Source organism: Arachis hypogaea, chromosome 9, assembly GCF_003086295.3.
Source record: "Arachis hypogaea cultivar Tifrunner chromosome 9, arahy.Tifrunner.gnm2.J5K5, whole genome shotgun sequence".
Classification (NCBI taxonomy): domain Eukaryota; kingdom Viridiplantae; phylum Streptophyta; class Magnoliopsida; order Fabales; family Fabaceae; genus Arachis; species Arachis hypogaea.
In genome coordinates, this window is record NC_092044.1 from 100,298,790 (window position 1) to 100,317,358 (window position 18,569).

Sequence of the window (18,569 nt, forward strand, 5' to 3'; positions counted from 1 at the left end):
ACCAGAAGTTGGCTGCAGGAGTGGTGGCGCGCGGAGCACATAGTGCGAACGCGCGAGGTCGTGGTGATCAGGTTGGTGCACGCGCGGCATGTGCGCGTGCGCGGCAATGAGGTTGTGCCACTAGCTCAAGGTGGGCCTAGGTAAGGCGCAACTCTCTGGAAAGTGAATCAGAGGTGCGACACGGTAATCGACGCGGGCGCGGCATGTGCGCTCGCGCATCAATTCACTAGGTGGCGAATGGGTGCGTGCGCGCCAGGTGCGCGCACGCGCAAAGAGGGTTGGGCACGGGGCTTAATGCAGGCTCAACGATGGCGCAACTCTCAGGTCCTTTGCCTGGGGATTGTGGCAACAAATCAGCACGGACGCGGCATATGCGCGGTGGCGTGCCTTTTGTGTTGAGCTTATGGGCGCGCTGGCGCACGGTGCACGTCAACGCGAGTGAAGTTGTGCTGGGGGCCTAATGTTGGCGCGAGGGTGGCTTAACTCTCTGGAAAGTGTATGGGCCTACATTCGTGCTAGGGACGCATGCACGCACAGCGTGTGCTCGCGTCTCTACCCTTTTTTTCATAAAAATGAAGAATGCACATCTTATCACAAATTCAGCAGGTAGCTGACCAATGGCCACAAGGACACCTAAAACTTCATGCAAGACCTAGAAATGGGGTGTTTTCTACCATTCAAGTGATCCATAGTGCAAACTTCTATGAACAATAAACTCAAGTCTAGCTAAATAAGGCAATGACTAAGCAATCATCAATCAAAGAAGAGTTCAATGGCTATATACAAAGAGGGCAAAAACAAGATAGATCTCACCATGGTGGGGTGTCTCCCACCTAGCACTTTTGTTTAATGTCCTTAAGTTGGACTTCCACTAGCTCAGTGCTCTTTGTCAAGAGGTACATCTTCCAAAAAAAATACCTCAATTTCCTTGGTGCTCTTCCTTTGCTCACCATGGTACAATTTGAGACGGTGCCCATTTACTTTGAAAATATCCGGACTTGAGGGTTGGCGCAAATGGTAGGCTCGATAAGGTTCCACTTTCTCTACTTGATAGGGTCCCTCCCATCTCGATCTTACCTTTCCGGGCAACAATCTCAACCTTGAATTGTAAAGGAGGACTAGTTTACCGGGTCTAAATTCCCTTCTCCTAATGTTCTTATCATGGATGGCTTTCATCTTTTCTTTGTAGAGCCTAGAGTTATCATAGGCCTCTAATCTCAAACATTCTAATTCTGCCAATTGTAGCTTTCTCTCAATTCTGGCCCCACCCAAATTTAGATTGCATTCCTTGATGGCCCAATATGCTTTGTGTTCAATTTCCACCGGTAAGTGGCAGGATTTACCATACACCAACCGGAAGGGGCTCATGCTAATCGGCGTTTTGTATGCCGTTCGGTATGCCCAAAGTGCATCGGTAAGCTTGGCACTCCAATCTTTTCTACTAGGCTTCACAATCCTTTCCAATACATGCTTAATTTCCCGATTGGAAACCTCAGCTTGGCAGTTCGTTTGGGGGTGATAGGCCGTGGCAACTTTATGTATGATGCCGTACTTCTTCATGAGTCCTTCCATTCTTTTGTTGCAAAAGTGTGAACTGTAAAACCCAGTAAATTAACGGCTAATTAGCCTATAAATGAGAATTTATTCTAGAAAGCCCAAAATGTGATTTTTGTGGCTAAATATGATAGAGGAGATTGAGACGAGAATTTTGGTACCAATTTTATAGAATTCGGGCCAAGATTGGACCGAACGGGCCAAACCGGGCCAACCGGACCCAAAGTGGGCCCTTGGCCCAACATAACTAAACCAAAACCCTAGTTTTTAGCATTCTCTCTCCTCACTAAACACACTCACATGCTGAAAATGGAGGCCATGGAGGGAAGAACGCTCTCTCAAGTTCTTTCTCTCACTTGATCTTCAAACCACCATAACTTTTGATCTAGAGCTCCGATTGCTGCTCCGTTAGCGGCCACGCGTTCACCGCGGAGAGCTCTACAAAACCCATACAATTAATCTTGAGGTAAGTCACGTTTTGCTCTTCGAAATTCCAGCCTTGGTTTCGAGTTTTATGAGCAAAAATGTTGAGATTTTGGGCTCTTTGATGTTATAGGACCCAACTCTCTTGAAGGAGAAGGTTAATCTTGTCTCCTTGGACCTTGGGTGTGGTAAGATTCTCAACCCTAGTGTAATTTGTGGTTCTATGATGTTTGGGTTTTGAGATGTTGTGTATGGGTGTGATGATTGTGACTTAGGTTGTGTATATGTGAATGTTGGAGCTTGATTGGTGATATTGAAAAGCTTAAAAAGGGATTTGGTGGTGAAAAATCTGTTCTTGGAGGTGTTGAGGCCTTGAGAGCTTGTGGATAAGTGATTTGGAAGTGCTCCGGTTGAGCTTGGGAAATCGGCTAAGGTATGGTTTCGGTTTTCCGTATCTAATATGTAATGTGGTAGGAAATACTTAGGCTAGAGGCCCTAAGATAGGCATTGAATTGTTGATGTTGTTGAATTATTGATATATATGATGTGGTCATATATGTGATGATGATTAATGATGCCTTGATGGTATGATGTATGAGAAATATGCATGTTGTGATATATGCTTGACGATTGGTTATGGTTGAATTGTGGGTTGAACCATGTTGATGGTGAGTATGATATTGATTGTGTACAATGATGATTTAATGGAATTGGTGTTGTTGAGAATTGGCATGAGGAAGAGTATATGATATGTCAATATGTTTGAGTTTGAGCCACTTGGGTGAAGTGGGTTAAAATGATGAGATAGTGATTTTGATAAATTGTGGTAAAGTGTCAATGTGTGAGTTGAGGAGGCTTGATGTTGAAATTGATATATTTTGATTGATTTCAAAGAAAAGGGATGAAAATGGCATGTTTTTATTGATTTTGAAAAGAGTTGGAAATGGTTTGTTTGAAAATGGCATTTTGTGGTTTTTATGAAAAACATGGTTTTTGGGCATAATTTTTTGGGACATAACTTGGACTACAGACCTCTGTTTTGTACCAAATCTATTTAGAAATGAAATTGGATCCGGGATGTCCCTGCCGTTCGAAGAACGGGTGAAAAATGATTTAAAATGAGGAAGTTATGTCCGTCGGAAGATTGGGGGTTGAAACTGTGAATTCTGCAGCTTTTAACTTAGAAAAATTTTTAGCAGAATGACCCCCCCCCGCGCGTAGGCGCACTTGGCGCGTACGCGCCGTTCTTCTCGAAAGCGCCATCCACGCGTGCGCGTGATGTGCGCGGGCGCGCCGATGTGCTGCACCCAATGCCCAGCCATTTTTCAGAGAGTTATGCCAGAACTGTGCCAGTTTTGTGCCTGGGGCACGAGAGTATCCACGTGTACGCGTGGTTGATGCGTGCATGTCGTTTGGCTAGTTTTCAATCCACGCGTTAGCGTGCATGACGCTTACGCGTCGATGAGTTTTCGAGGCCATCCACGCGTGCGCGTGGAGTGCGCGTACGCGTGGACCTGTTTTCATCCCAAAGTTGATTTTTGAGTTTTAAAAGCCAAATTTCATACTTCTAAGCCTCCGATCTCACCACTTATGTCTTAAATCATTATGATATGTCTAGCTATGAGAAGAAGGGCTAGTGAATGTGGCAACTTGCGAGTGAAGCAAGGGAAAAATGGATGATCAATGAGGATCAAGCATGATTATGTGAGATGCGGAGGATGGTGGTAGAAGTGCTTGTTATGCCATGGGCCGAAAGGTTGTAATTGTTGATGAAACGGCTGGTTATGGATTTAACCGTGAGCCGGGTGGCTGGTTATGGATTTAACCGTGAGCCGGATGGCTGGATTATTGCCGTGTTACGGCAGGGCCATGATTATGGCTATGTATAAATGCATATATATGCTGTTGAATGAATTGTGAATGTTGCACTTCCATTATCGGAGATGAGAGTTTCCCTGGGAGAAAGCAGTGGCTAGCCACCATGTGCTCCAGGTCGAGATTTGAAGCTCTTTTGACCCTATGTCGTCAGGGTGGCCGGGCACTGTGAAATTCCCGGACGAGCTCACCCCCAAAAATATTCACCAGTGATGGTGATGGATAAATATTCACCAGTGAGGGTGATGGATATGGATCATGATTATGATCAAGTTTACTTTGAGTATGACTCAAGTTGGGGAGACATGACAGAGGGACAGTCTAATGGTTAACTGCCAGGACTTGTCGGGTTGGCTCTATAACCGACAGATGATATCATCAGCCACTAGGGACAGGCATTCATCATATGCATACTATATGAATTGTTTGAGATTGCCTATTTGACTGCATATTACTTGCTAATTGTCTAAATGCCTTACTTGTTCCTAATTGTATATTTCTTGCTTGATATAATTGTGTTTGCTACATTATACTCCTGCTGGTGGTTGGGAGGTTCGAAGGAATTGGAAAGGGAAGTATTAGTTAGACTGAAGTATCCTTAGTCAGATGCCCTTTATGGCTTAGCTTGTTTATAAGCTTTGATATTATCTGGAGGAAGTTCTAGGATTGCCTTCGGCTTTCCTCTATTATTATGTATTATATATGTGGAAGCTGTTACCATGCTGGGGACCTCTGGTTCTCACCCATGCGGATTTTGTGGTTTTCAGATGCAGGACGTGAGGTTTCCCGCTGAGGCATGCTGGAGACTTCTATAATTGCGAAGATCCTTTGTTCTCGGGGCTATGTCTCGGTTTATATGTTTTGCTTAGATACTTTTATCTCCATTAAATAATACAACTGTGATGACTCCTCTTATGGGAGATTTTGGAGAATAGGTTTTATGTATTTGTGTCCCTTTGGGGTTTTCCTTATTTTTTATCATATGTATATATTGCTACGCTCGGACCGGTTATCTTCGCAGCCAGATTTTGAGTCTTGATATTCCTGTTTTTGACACTCCTTTATATATATATAATCACGCGTTGGTTATCATTGTTCGTTACGTCATCGATCGGAGTGTTGCGCTTTCGAGTTGCGATTTTTGTTTACCCCTTTTTCCTACAAAGGCTCCTAGTTATAATCAATCATTCATACTACTATACGTACTAAATTTTTATTTTAGAGGTCGTAATACCTTGCCATCTCTGAATTATGACTTAAGCATAAGACTCTGTATGGTAGGGTGTTACATTATGGTATCAGAGCAGTTCGTTCCTGTAGAGCCTGAGGGATGGACTGACTATGCTTCTGTGCATTCTCTGTATGTGTGTTATGTGCTATTAGTATATCTGCTTGATATAATTGGCATAAACGTTCATGAGCATGCATTTGGGACTTTGAAGCACTAGACTTCCGATATTGAGACTGATCAACTTAATATCGATTGTTTGGTGTGTATAGGAACCAGATGGCGCCTCGTGGACGCGGTAGAGGTAGTGTGAGAGGTCGTACGAACACTTCTGCACCGGAGAATAACCCTAATGACCCGGTGAACTTTATGACTGCGTTGGAGAACATGGCTGCTGCTATGCAAGCCACTGCCGAGGCTCTTGGTCAACAGATGAATAACCATGGTAATGATGGAGGTGGAGTTCAGGGCCCAATGACGCTCGCAAACTTTTTGAAGGTTAATTCGCCTAAGTTCAAGGGAACTACTAGTCCGACTGAGGCTGATACATGGTTTCAGGCTATAGAGCGAGCACTGCAAGCACAAGTGGTACCTGAAGGGCAGCGTGTCGAGTTTGCTACCTATATGCTCACAGGTGAAGCGTCGCATTGGTGGCAAGGTATCCGACATCTTCTGCAGTAGGGTGATGACTATATCACTTGGAATGTCTTCCAAGAGGAATTCTATAATAAGTACTTTCCGACTTCTGCTAGGACGGCCAAGGAGCTTGAATTGTTACAGCTGAAGTAGGGTACTATGTCCATATCAGAGTATACTGACAAGTTTGAGGAGCTGTTCAGGTTCTCTCGTATGTGCCAAGGGACTCCGGTGGAATATGAGGAATGGAAGTGTGTTAAGTATGAAGGAGGACTCCGGAGCGATATTTTCAGTTCAGTGGGACCAATGGGGATTAGGACTTTCTCCGAATTAGTGAACAAGTGTAGGGTTGTTGAAGAGTGTGTGAAAAGGGCAACTGCTGAGAAAGGGAGTCACAAAGGATCATTCCTACAGAACCGAGGGGAGAGCTTTGCACCTAGAGATCCGTCTTTCAAGAGGGGAAGCTCTTTCAAGAGGCCCAACAACAACAACTCCCAAGGAAAAAGGTATGGAAAGCAGCCTCAGAATGATCAAGCTTGTACTAGGTGTGGAAGTCACCATCCGGGAGCACCATGCAAGGCCGGATGGGGTTTGTGCTACAATTGTGGAAAGGCGGGGCATAAAGCCGCAAATTGTCCGGAGAAGCAGAAACAAGGTGCTGGAAAGGCACAACAGACTGGTCGGGTGTTCACCACCTCAGCTATAGGTGCCGAGGGATCTGAGACACTTATTCGAGGTAACTGTGAAATGGCGGGTCAAACTTTAAATGCTTTATTTGATTCGGGAGCATCACATTCATTCATTGCATTTGAGAAAGCCCATGAGTTAGGACTGAAGAGTGTAACTTTAGGTTATGATCTAAGAGTGTACAATGCTACCCATGAAGCCACGGTAACTAGGCTAGGATGCCCGGAAGTTTCCTTTAGGTTCAAGCAGCGTGATTTTACTCATAATTTAGTCTGCTTGCCGATGATCGGTCTTGATCTTATCTTGGGATTGGACTGGTTATCTAAGAACCATGTCCTGCTTGATTGTTCTACAAAGTCGGTGTACTTTATGCCGGAAGATACAGAAGGGCCGGTCGTGGTAAATAATTATTACTTGAATTCGATGATGGTGAACTGTTCCGGAACCGAATGTCAGGGTATCATGTTGTTAACCGCGAGCGTTTCGGGTGATGATCAAAGGTTGGAACAGATTCCGGTTGTGTGTGAGTTTCCGGAAGTGTTTCCCGATGATATTGATGAGTTTCCACCTAACCGAGAGGTTGAGTTTGCTATTGAATTGGTGCCCGGGGCGGGACCAATCTCAAGCGCTCCTTATAGGATGTCACCGTTAGAGATGAACGAGTTAAAGTCTCAGTTAGAGGATTTGTTGGGAAAGAATTTTATACGACCAAGTGTCTCTCCGTGGAGTGCTCCAGTGTTACTGGTGAAGAAGAAGGATGTGAGTATGCGGCTCTGTATGGATTACAGGCAGCTGAACAAGGTTACAATAAAGAATAAGTACCCATTGCCGAGAATTGATGATCTCATGGATCAGTTACAAGGAGCTGGAGTTTTCTCCAAGATCGATTTGCGATCCGGTTATCACCAGATAAGGGTGAGGGGTGAGGATATCCCTAAGACCGCTTTCAGGACTCGTTATGGTCATTACGAGTACACTGTAATGTCTTTCGGGTTGACGAACACTCCTGCAGTGTTTATGGACTACATGAATAGAGTTTTCCGTCCTTTCTGGATAAATTCGTTGTTGTCTTCATTGATGACATACGGATTTATTCCAAGACTAAAGAAGAGCATGCGGAACACTTGAGAACCGTGTTGCAGATTCTAAAGGAGAAGAAACTCTATGCAAAACTGTCTAAGTGTGAGTTTTGGAAGAGTGAGGTGAAGTTTTTGGGCCATGTGGTGAGTAAGAAGGGAATAGCCGTAGATCCAACTAAGGTGGAGGCTGTGATGGATTGGAAGCAACCAACCACTGTAACAGAGATAAGGAGTTTTCTGGGTTTAGCTGGCTATTACCGAAGGTTTATCAAGTGCTTTTCACAGATAGCTTTGCCAATGACAAAGTTAACCCGCAAAGACACTCCGTTTGTTTGGACTCCTGAGTGCGAGGAGAGCTTTCAGACATTGAAGAAAAAGTTGACCACTGCACCTGTGTTAGTGTTACCCGAGCCGAATGAGCCATTTGAGGTGTATTGTGATGCCTCATTAAAGGGTCTAGGGTGCGTGCTGATGCAGCATCATAATGTGGTGGCGTATGCCTCACGACAGTTGAGACCGCATGAAGTGAATTACCCTACGCACGATTTGGAACTCGTTGCGGTTGTGTTTGCCTTGAATGTGTGGAGGCATTACCTCTATGGGGTTAAGTTCCAAGTTTTCTCTGATCATAAGAGCTTGAAGTACATCTTTGATCAGAAAGAGCTTAATATGAGGCAGAGAAGGTGGATGGAATTGTTGAAGGACTACGACTTTGAGTTGCATTACCATCCGGGAAAGGCGAACATAGTGGCGGATGCGTTAAGTCGAAAGTCATTATATGCGGCTTGGATGATGCTTCAAGAGGAGAAGTTGCTCAAGGGATTCGAGAGTCTAAAAATTGGTGCTCAAGAAGTATCCGGAACCTTGTGTTTGAGCCGATTAGAAGTCTCAAGTGATTTTAAGTCCGAACTCCTAAAGGCTCATCAAAATGATGAAGTGTTATGGAAGGTGTTACCGGCTTTTGAGCAAGGAAAACAATGGAGAGTGTCGGAAGAAAAAGATGGGTTATGGAGATTCAAGGGTAGGATCATTGTGCCAGATGTTGGCACTTTGAGGCAAGATATTTTAAAGGAGGCACACAAAAGTGGATTCTCCATTCATCCGGGAAGTACTAAGATGTACCATGATTTAAAAGCGATGTTTTGGTGGCCGGGTATGAAGAATGATGTGGCGGAATATGTATCAAAGTGCTTAACTTGTCAAAAGGTAAAGATTGAACATCAAAGACCTTCCGGGATGTTGCAACCTTTAGAGATTCCGCAATGGAAGTGGAAAAGTATTGCAATGGACTTTGTGTCTGGATTGCCAAGGACTAGGACTGGTTTTGATGCTATCTGGGTGATTGTGGACCGACTGACGAAGTCAGCTCACTTTTTACCCATTCGGATGACTTACACCCTTGAGGAGCTAGCACGGTTATACATAAAGGAGATTGTGAGACTTCATGGTGTACCTGCTACTATAATCTCTGATAGAGATCCTCGTTTCACTTCATGGTTTTGGGGTGCATTTCAGAAAGCTTTTGGAACCCGATTAAGCTTGAGCACGGCTTACCATCCTTAAACAGATGGTCAATCCGAGAGGACAATCCAAACACTGGAGGATATGTTGAGAGCTTGTGTTTTGGACCAACCGGCGAGTTGGGATCGGTATATGCCATTAGTGGAGTTTGCATACAATAATAGTTATCATGCGAGCATCGGAATGGCTCCGTATGATGCCTTGTATGGGAGGAAATGTCAATCTCCGCTATGTTGGTATGAAGCTGGAGAGAAAAGCTTGTTAGGGCCGGAAATGATAGCTGAGACTACTGAACAAGTCAAGAAATTCCGTGATATGATGCTTACGGCGCAGAGTCATCAAAAGAGTTACGCCGATCAGAGGCAAAAGCCCTTAGAATTTGAGGAAGGAGATCATGTTTTCCTTAAGGTTACTCCGTCTACAGGAGTAGGTAGGGCGATTAAGGCAAAGAAGTTGAATCCTCGATATATTTGTCCATTTCAGATCCTGGAGAAGATTGGACCGGTGGTGTATCGGATGGCTCTACCACCTCATCTTTCGAATCTGCACGACGTGTTTCACGTGTCGCAGCTTCGGAAGTACACTCCTGATGCTAGCCATGTGTTAGAACCTGAGTCGGTTTAGTTAAGGGAAGATTTGATGCTTCCAGTGGCTCCAGTCAGAATTGATGATACTAGTATCAAACGGTTGTGTGGAAAAGAGGTTTCATTAGTCAAAGTGGCTTGGAGTCGAGGCAGTGTTGAGGAACACACTTGGGAAGTTGAGTCGGAGATGCGAACGGATTATCCACATTTATTCCCAGGTAATTGCATTTGAATTTTGTGGGCAAAATTCCCAATTAGGTTGGTAGAATGTAAAACCCGGTTAATTAACGGCTAATTAGCCTATAAATGAGAATTTATTCTAGAAAGCCCAAAATGTGATTTTTGTGGCTAAATATGATAGAGGAGATTGAGACGAGAATTTTGGTACCATTTTTATAGAATTCGGACCAAGATTGGACCGAACGGGCCAAACCGGGCCAATCGGACCCAAAGTGGGCCCTTGGCCCAACATAACTAAACCAAAACCCTAGTTTTCAGCATTCTCTCTCCTCACTAAACACACTCACATGCTGAAAATGGAGGCCATGGAGGGAAGAACACTCTCTCAAGTTCTTTCTCTCACTTGATCTTCAAACCACCATAACTTTTGATCTAGAGCTCCGATTGCCGCTCTGTTTGCGGCCATGCGTTCACCGCGGAGAGCTCTACAAAACCCATACAATTAATCTTAAGGTAAGCCACGTTTTGATCTTCGAAATTCCAGCCTTGTTTTCGAGTTTTATGAGCAAAAATGTTGAGATTTTGGGCTCTTTGATGTTATAGGACCCAACTCTCTTGAAGGAGAAGGTTAATCTTGTTTTATTGGACCTTGGGTGTGGTAAGATTCTCAACCCTAGTTTAATTTGTGGTTCTATGATGTTTGGGTTTTGAGATGTTATGTATGGGTGTGATGATTGTGGCTTAGGTTGTGTATATGTGAATGTTGGAGCTTGATTGGTGATATTGAAAAGCTTAAATAGGGATTTGGTGGTGTAAAATCTGTGCTTGGAGGTGTTGAGGCCTTGAGAGCTTGTGGATAAGTGATTTGGAAGTGCTCCGGTTGAGCTTGGGAAATCGGCTAAGGTATGGTTTCGGTTTCCCGTATCTAATATGTAATGTGGTAGGAAATACTTAGGCTAGAGGCCCTAAGATAGGCATTGAATTGTTGATGTTGTTGAATTTTTGATATATATGATGTGGTCATATATGTGATGATGATTAATGATGCCTTGATGGTATGATGTATGAGAAATATGCATGTTGTGATATATGCTTGATGATTGGTTATGGTTGAATTGTGGGTTGAACCATGTTGATGGTGAGTATGATATTGATTGTGTACAATGATGATTTAGTGGAATTGGTGTTGTTGAGAATTGGCATGAGGAAGAGTATATGATATGTCAATATGTTTGAGTTTGAGCCACTTGGGTGAAGTGGGTTAAAATGATGAGATAGTGATTTTGATAAATTGTGGTAAAGTGTCAATGTGTGAGTTAAGGAGGCTTGATGTTGAAATTGATATATTTTGATTGATTTCAAAGAAAAGGGATGAAAATGGCATGTTTTGATTGATTTTGAAAAGAGTTGGAAATGGTTTGTTTGAAAATGGCACTTTGTGGTTTTTATAAAAAACATTGTTTTTGGGCATACTTTGGTGGGACATAACTTGGACTACGGACCTCTGTTTTGTACCAAATCTGTTTAGAAATGAAATTGGATCCGGGATTTCCCTGCCGTTCGAAGAACGGGTGAAAAATGATTTAAAATGAGGAAGTTATGTCCGTCGGAAGATTGGGGGTTGAAACTGTGAATTCTGCAGCTTTTAACTTAGAAAAATTTTTAGCAGAATGACCCCCCCCCCCGCGCGTAGGTGCACTTGGCGCGTACACGCCGTTCTTCTTGAAAGCGCCATCCACGTGTGCGCGTGATGTGCACGGGCGCGCCAATGTGCTGCACCCAATGCCCAGCCATTTTCCAGAGAGTTATGCCAGAATTGAGCCAGTTTTGTGCCTGGGGCACGAGAGTATCCACGCGTACGCGTGGTTGACGCGTGCGCGTCGTTTGGCTAGTTTTCAATCCACGCGTTAGCGTGCATGATGCTTACGCGTCGATGAGTTTTCAAGGCCATCCACGCGTGCGCGTGGAGTGCACGTTCGCGTGGACCTGTTTTCATCCCAAAGTTGATTTTTGAGTTTTAAAAGCCAAATTTCATACTTCTAAGCCTCCGATCTCACCACTTATGTCTTAAATCATTATGATATGTCTAGTTATGAGAAGAAGGGCTAGTGAATGTGGCAACTTGCGAGTGAAGCAAGGAAAAAATGGATGATCAATGAGGATCAAGCATGATTATGTGAGATGCGGAGGATGGTGGTGGAAGTGCTTGTTATGCCATGGGCCGAAAGGCTGTAATTGTTGATGAAACGGGTGGTTATGGATTTAACTATGAGCCGGGTGGCTGGTTATGGATTTAACCGTGAGCCGGATGACTGGATTATTGCCGTGTTACGGCGGGGCCATGATTATGGCTATGTATAAATGCATATATATGCTGTTGAATGAATTATGAATGTTGCACTTCCATTATCGGAGATGAGAGTTTCCCTGGGAGAAAGCAGTGGCTAGCCACCATGTGCTCCAGGTCGAGACTTGAAGCTCTTTTTACCCTATGTCGTCAGGGTGGCCGGGCACTGTGAAATTCCCAGATGAGCTCACCCCCAAAAATATTCACCAGTGATGGTGATGGATAAATATTCACCAGTGAGGGTGATGGATATGGATCATGATTATGATCAAGTTTACTTTGAGTATGACTCAAGTTGGGGAGACACGACAGAGGGACAGTCCAATGGTTAACTGCCAGGACTTGTCGAGTTGGTTCTATAACCGACAGATGATATCATCAGCCACTAGGGACAGGCATTCATCATATGCATACTATATGAATTGTTTGAGATTGCCTATTTGACTGCATATTACTTGCTAATTGTCTAAATGCCTTACTTGTTCCTAATTGTATATTTCTTGCTTGATATAACTGTGTTTGCTACATTATACTCCTGCTGGTGGTTGGGAGGTTTGAGGGAATTGGAAAGGAAAGTATTAGTTAGACTGAAGTATCCTTAGTCAGATGCCCTTTATGGCTTAGCTTGTTTATAAGCTTTGATATTATCTGGAGGAAGTTCTAGGATTGCCTTCGGCTTTCCTCTATTATTATGTATTATATATGTGGAAGCTGTTACCATGCTGGGGACCTCTGGTTCTCACCCATGCGGATTTTGTGGTTTTCAGATGCAGGACGTGAGGTTTCCCGCTGAGGCATGCTGGAGACTTCTATAATTGCGAAGATCCTTTGTTCTCGGGGCTATGTTTCGGTTTATATGTTTTGCTTAGATACTTTTATCTCCATTAAATAATACAACTGTGATAACTCCTCTTATGGGAGATTTTGGAGAATAGGTTTTATGTATTTGTGTCCCTTTGGGGTTTTCCTTATTTTTTATCATATGTATATATTGCTACGCTCGGACCGGTTATCTTCGCAGCCGGATTTTGAGTCTTGATATTCCTGTTTTTGACACTCCTTTATATATATATAATCACGCGTTGGTTATCCTTGTTCGTTACATCATCGATCGGAGTGTTGCGCTTTCGAGTTGCGATTTTTGTTTACCCCTTTTTTCTACAAAGGCTCCTAGTTATAATCAATCATTCATACTACTATACGTACTAAATTTTTATTTTAGAGGTCGTAATACCTTGCCATCTCTGAATTATGACTTAAGCATAAGACTCTGTATGGTAGGGTGTTACATGAACCTTGGTCACTTATTATTGCTCTCGGTGACCCAAAGCGACAAATTATATTATTGCTAGAATACTTCAGTCTAACTAATACTTTCCGGTGGGTATTGCTTCCACCCATTTGGACACATAATCGACGGCTAGTAGAATGTAGAGAAAACTATTAGAGTTTGGGAATGGCCCCATGAAGTCGATACCTCATACATCAAAGATTTCACAAAAAAGCATGTTTTGTTGGGGGATTTCATCCTTCTTAGAGATATTACCAAATCTAAGGCATTGAGAACAAGATTTGCAATAAAGAGAAGAGTCTTTAAGAAAAGTTGGCCACCAAAATCCACAATCAAGGACCTTTCTTGCCGTCCTTTGAGGTCCATAGCATCCAAGATTGCTTGGAATTCGGTTTGGGGAATACACCTTTGGACTACTTGGTCCGCTCCACATCTCCAAAGATAGGGATCATCCCATACATAATATTTGGATTCACATTTTAGCTTATCCTTTTGATGTTTAGAGAGGTTAGGAGGAAAGGTGCGTGAAACCAAGTAGTTTGCCATTGGAGCATACCAAAGAATAACTTCCGAGATTGAATGCAAGCCCTCTAGGGGAAAAGAATCATTGATAGGAGTGGCATCACCGTTGGTGTGTTCAAGGTGACTTAAGTGATCCGCCACTAGGTCTTGCGAACCACTCCTATCTTTGATTTCCAAATCAAATTCTTGAAACAATAGAACCCATCTAATCAATCTCAGTTTGGATTACTTCTTAGTCAACAAATATTTCAACGTCGCATGATCCGAGTACACTACTACCTTAGAACCAAGAAGATAGGCTCGGAATTTATCCAAGGCAAAAACAATAGCCAAGAGTTCCTTCTCGGTAGTAGTGTAATTGGATTGGGCTCCATCTAGTGTTTTTGATGCATAGGCTATGACATATGGATTCTTACCCTTACGTTGTGCTAACGCGGCTCCCACCGCATGGTTTAAGGTATCGCACATTATTTTGAACGGCCAACTCCAATCCGGCCCTCTTACTATAGGAGCTTGTGTCAATGCCACTTTAAGCTTGTCGTAAGCTTCCATACACTCTTTGCTTAGATCAAACTTAATGTCCTTTTGCAATAGTCGAGAGAAGGGCAATGCTACATTGCTAAAGTCCTTGATAAATCTTCGGTAAAATCCTGCATGTCCAAGGAACGAACAGACTTCCTTCTTGGAGGAGGGGTAAGGCAAGCTAGATATAACATTGATTTTTGCCGGATCTACGGAAATACCTTCCTTGGAAACAATATGTCCTAAGACAATGCCTTGCCTAACCATGAAATGGCATTTTTCAAAATTTAAGACAAGGTTTGACTTAGTGCATCTTTCCAAGACTTTTTCAAGATTATCCAAGCAATGATCAAAAGAATCATCATATACGCTGAAATCATCCATGAAAACTTCCATGCATTGCTCTAGAAAATCCGCAAATATACTCATCATGCACCTTTGGAAAGTTGCCGGTGCATTGCATAAGCCGAATGGCATACGCTTATAGGCATAAGTTCCAAAGGGGCAAGTAAATGTTATTTTTTCTTGGTCTTCTAGAGCAATGTGTATTTGGAAGTACCCCGAATAACCATCTAGAAAACAATAGTGAGATTTACCGGCTAATCGATCAAGCATTTGGTCGATAAACGGTAGTGGAAAATGATCTTTTCTAGTGGCCGCATTCAACCTTCGGTAGTCTATGCACACCCTCTAAGAGTTTTACACCCTTGTTGCTATAAGTTCTCTGCTCTCATTCTTGATTGTGGTCACCCCAGATTTCTTTGGCACTACTTGGACCGGGCTCACCCATTCACTATCCAAAATGGGGTAGACGATGTCCGCTTCTAGTAGTCGGGTGACCTCTTTTTTCACAACCTCTAGAATGGTGGGATTGAGTCGCCTTTGAGGTTGTCGAACGGGTCTAGCTCCTTCTTCAAGGAATATTCGGTGCTCGCATACTTGGGGACTTATTCCCACTAGATCTGCCAAGCTCCACCCTGTGGCCCTTTTGTTCTTCCTCAAGATACATAGCAACTTTTCTTCTTGTTGAGGATTTAGTTCCTTTGCAATAATCACGGGGAACTTGTGGGCTTCATCAAGATATGAGTACTTTAGATGGGGTGGTAGTGGCTTTAATTCTACCTTTTGGTCTTGACTTGAAGTTTGAACTTCTGGATGATCCGGATAGGGTAATGCGTTCGCTTCACTTGGATTTTCACTTGTGTCTTCAATCATATGTTTCTCATCTAACTTTGCAAGATGCACTTCGGCCATAATGTTGTCAATTGGGTCACACCGGAATAGAGAATGATTCTCTGGTGGATGTTTCATTACTTTTTCTAGGCTAAAACTCACGACTCTCCCATCTATTTCAAACGAGTAGGTTCCCGAGTAGGCATCCAACTTGAATCTAGAGGTCCTCAAAAATGATCTCCCAAGTAGAATAGATGATGCCCTCTCGGACTCGCTTGATGGCATCTCAAGAACATAAAAATCAATTGGAAACACTAACCCTTTTATATTCACCAATACATCTTCCGCAACACCTGTCACGGTTATTATGCTCTTGTCCGCCAAAACAAATCTTGCCATCGACCTCTTCAATGGTGGTAGCCTCAATATACAGTAGACGGAAAGAGGCATGATGCTAATACATGTACCGAGATCACACATACAATCTAGAAATTGCCCCCTATCTACGGTACAAGTGACCATGCATGGGCCCGAATCATCACACTTCTCGGGCAATGCTCCCATTAAAGTGGAAATAAAACTCCCCAATGGAATAGTCTCTAACTTAAGAATTCTATCCCTGTTCATGCATAAATCTTTAAGGAATTTTGCATATTTAGGTACTTGGTGGATAGCATCAAAGAGGGGGATGGTTACCTCAACTTTCTTGAACATCTCTACCATTTTGGGGTCAAGTTCCATACGTTTCTTAGCTTTCTTTGCAAGTGTAGAAAATGGGATTGGTTGGGCAATTTCTTCTTCCCCGGCTCTCTTATTCTTGGGGGCCTCACTTGTTGGTTGGGTCTCTTTATCCTCAACTATGACTTGTGCTTCCTCCTCCTCTTCTATTTCTTCTATCTCGATTCCTTCTTCCTCTTGAGTGATTATGATCAGACTTGGGTCCTTTACCTTTTTCTTCTTCAATTGAGTCCCGGATCTCAAGATAATGGCATTAATGCCACCTTTGGGATTGGGTTGAGGTTGAGAGGGAATGGCACTAGAATTTGGGACTTGAGGAGCGGGAGTGGATGGTGGGTTCATACGTGCAAGAAGGGCTTGAAGTGTAGATGTGAGACCGGTAAGGCCAGAAGCAAGTGTGGTTTGAAGCTCCTTTTGGCCTTCGAGAATAGTCCGGAGTGTGTCATCTTGATTGGAAGAAGTGGAAGGGTATGTGATTTGAGGGGCTTGAGATTGGTTGGGTTGAGGTGGTGGTCGTTGATGTGGTGATTGATAGGTTTGGTAGTTTCTTCCTTGGTTTTGTTGGGTGTATGGTTGGTTTTAGGAGTATGGTCGGTTTTGTGAGTTGTTGTTGTTCCATCTTTGATTGCCTCCATTGTTGTTGTTGTCCCTACCTCCTTGTTGGTAATTGTTCCTCCATTGGTTGGAGTTGTCCCTCCAATTTTGATTAGAATTGCCACCCCCTTGATTGTAGTTTCCTCCTTGTTGGGGATATCCTTAGTTGAAATTGCCGCCTTGTTGGTAGTATCCTTGATTCGGGCGGTCATAAAAGTTGTGGGTAGCCGCCAAGGTGTTGTCTTCTTGAAGACTTGGGCACTCGTCCATGTAGTGGGAATAGCAAGAACAAATGCCACACACTTTTTGGGGGACCAATTGTTGACTATATTGTTGAGGAAGTGGTGGAGGGTGTTGTTGATGAGGTTGTTGTTGACCCAATTGGAGTTGCTTTAGGATGTTTGTCATCTCGTCCAAGGATTTGGGAAGAGCGGTGGCCTCATTACTAGAGGATACTTCGTTCACAGTCTTTGGGCGGTTGATTCTCCGTCTAGCATGTTGGTTGGACTTGGCCAAGTTGCCAATGAGTTGCCATGCTTCCTCTGCCATCTTATATTTAGACAAAGAACCATTGCTAGAGGAATCCAAAAGAGTCCTATCTTGTTCTCGTATCCCTTGGCATATGTAGCCGAGCAACACTTGAGTATGAATCATGTGGTTGGGGCATGCGTCAAGAAGTTTGCGAAATCGTTCCCAATACTCACATAGGGGTTCCGTTTTGCCTTGCACAATGCATGAGATCTCCTTTCTTAGCTTGTCCATCTTTTTCGGGGGCAAGAATTTTTCTAAGAACCTTCTTCTAAGCAAGTCCCAATCGGAAATAACCTCACTAGGTATAGTGTAGAACCATTCTTTAGCTTTATCTTCAAGAGAGAAGGGGAAAGCAAACAACCATAGAGCCACTTCATCGGATCCTTCCCGTCTAGTTATTGAGCATATACTATGAAAATCCTTGAGGTGTCGAATAGGATCTTGTGCGGGAAGTCCATGAAACTTAGGTAGGAGGTGAATCAAAGCTGTCTTGAGTTCAAAATTCGCGTTCAAGTTTGGATGAAGCACATGAACAGGTTGAAAAACATAATCCGGTGCACCCGCTTCCTTGAGAGTAACTCTCCTCGGAGCGGCCATGGTGTCGGCACCTAGATCAAAAGAAGAATTATTAGTAGTGTTAACGGATGGATGGCTAGTGCCTTCTTCGAATGACGGTTCGAAATTCACTTCAGGTAAGGTTGATGAATTGGTAGAAACCTTTTCACCTTCCCCAAAGGTTAACCGCCTCCGAGCTTGCCTAATGTGGAGCAAAGTTCTTTCGATTTCCGGACCAAATGGGGCTAAGCTTGAATTCGGTTGTGAACGCGTCATGCAATGAAGGGAGTGTAAAGCTCATGGAAACAAGTGGAATTAGTCAATCGAACAGAGAAGTAATCAAGAGAAAATGCAACTATGTACATATACACATATTTACACTAAGCAATAATATGGCACACATAAGCAAATTACCGACAACGGTGCCATTTTGATAAACGAACTTTTGTATGTCGATATAGAATTTAATAGTGAATATAATCGTGAGTATAGTCTAATTGACACTCAAATCTCACATCAAACAATCCTA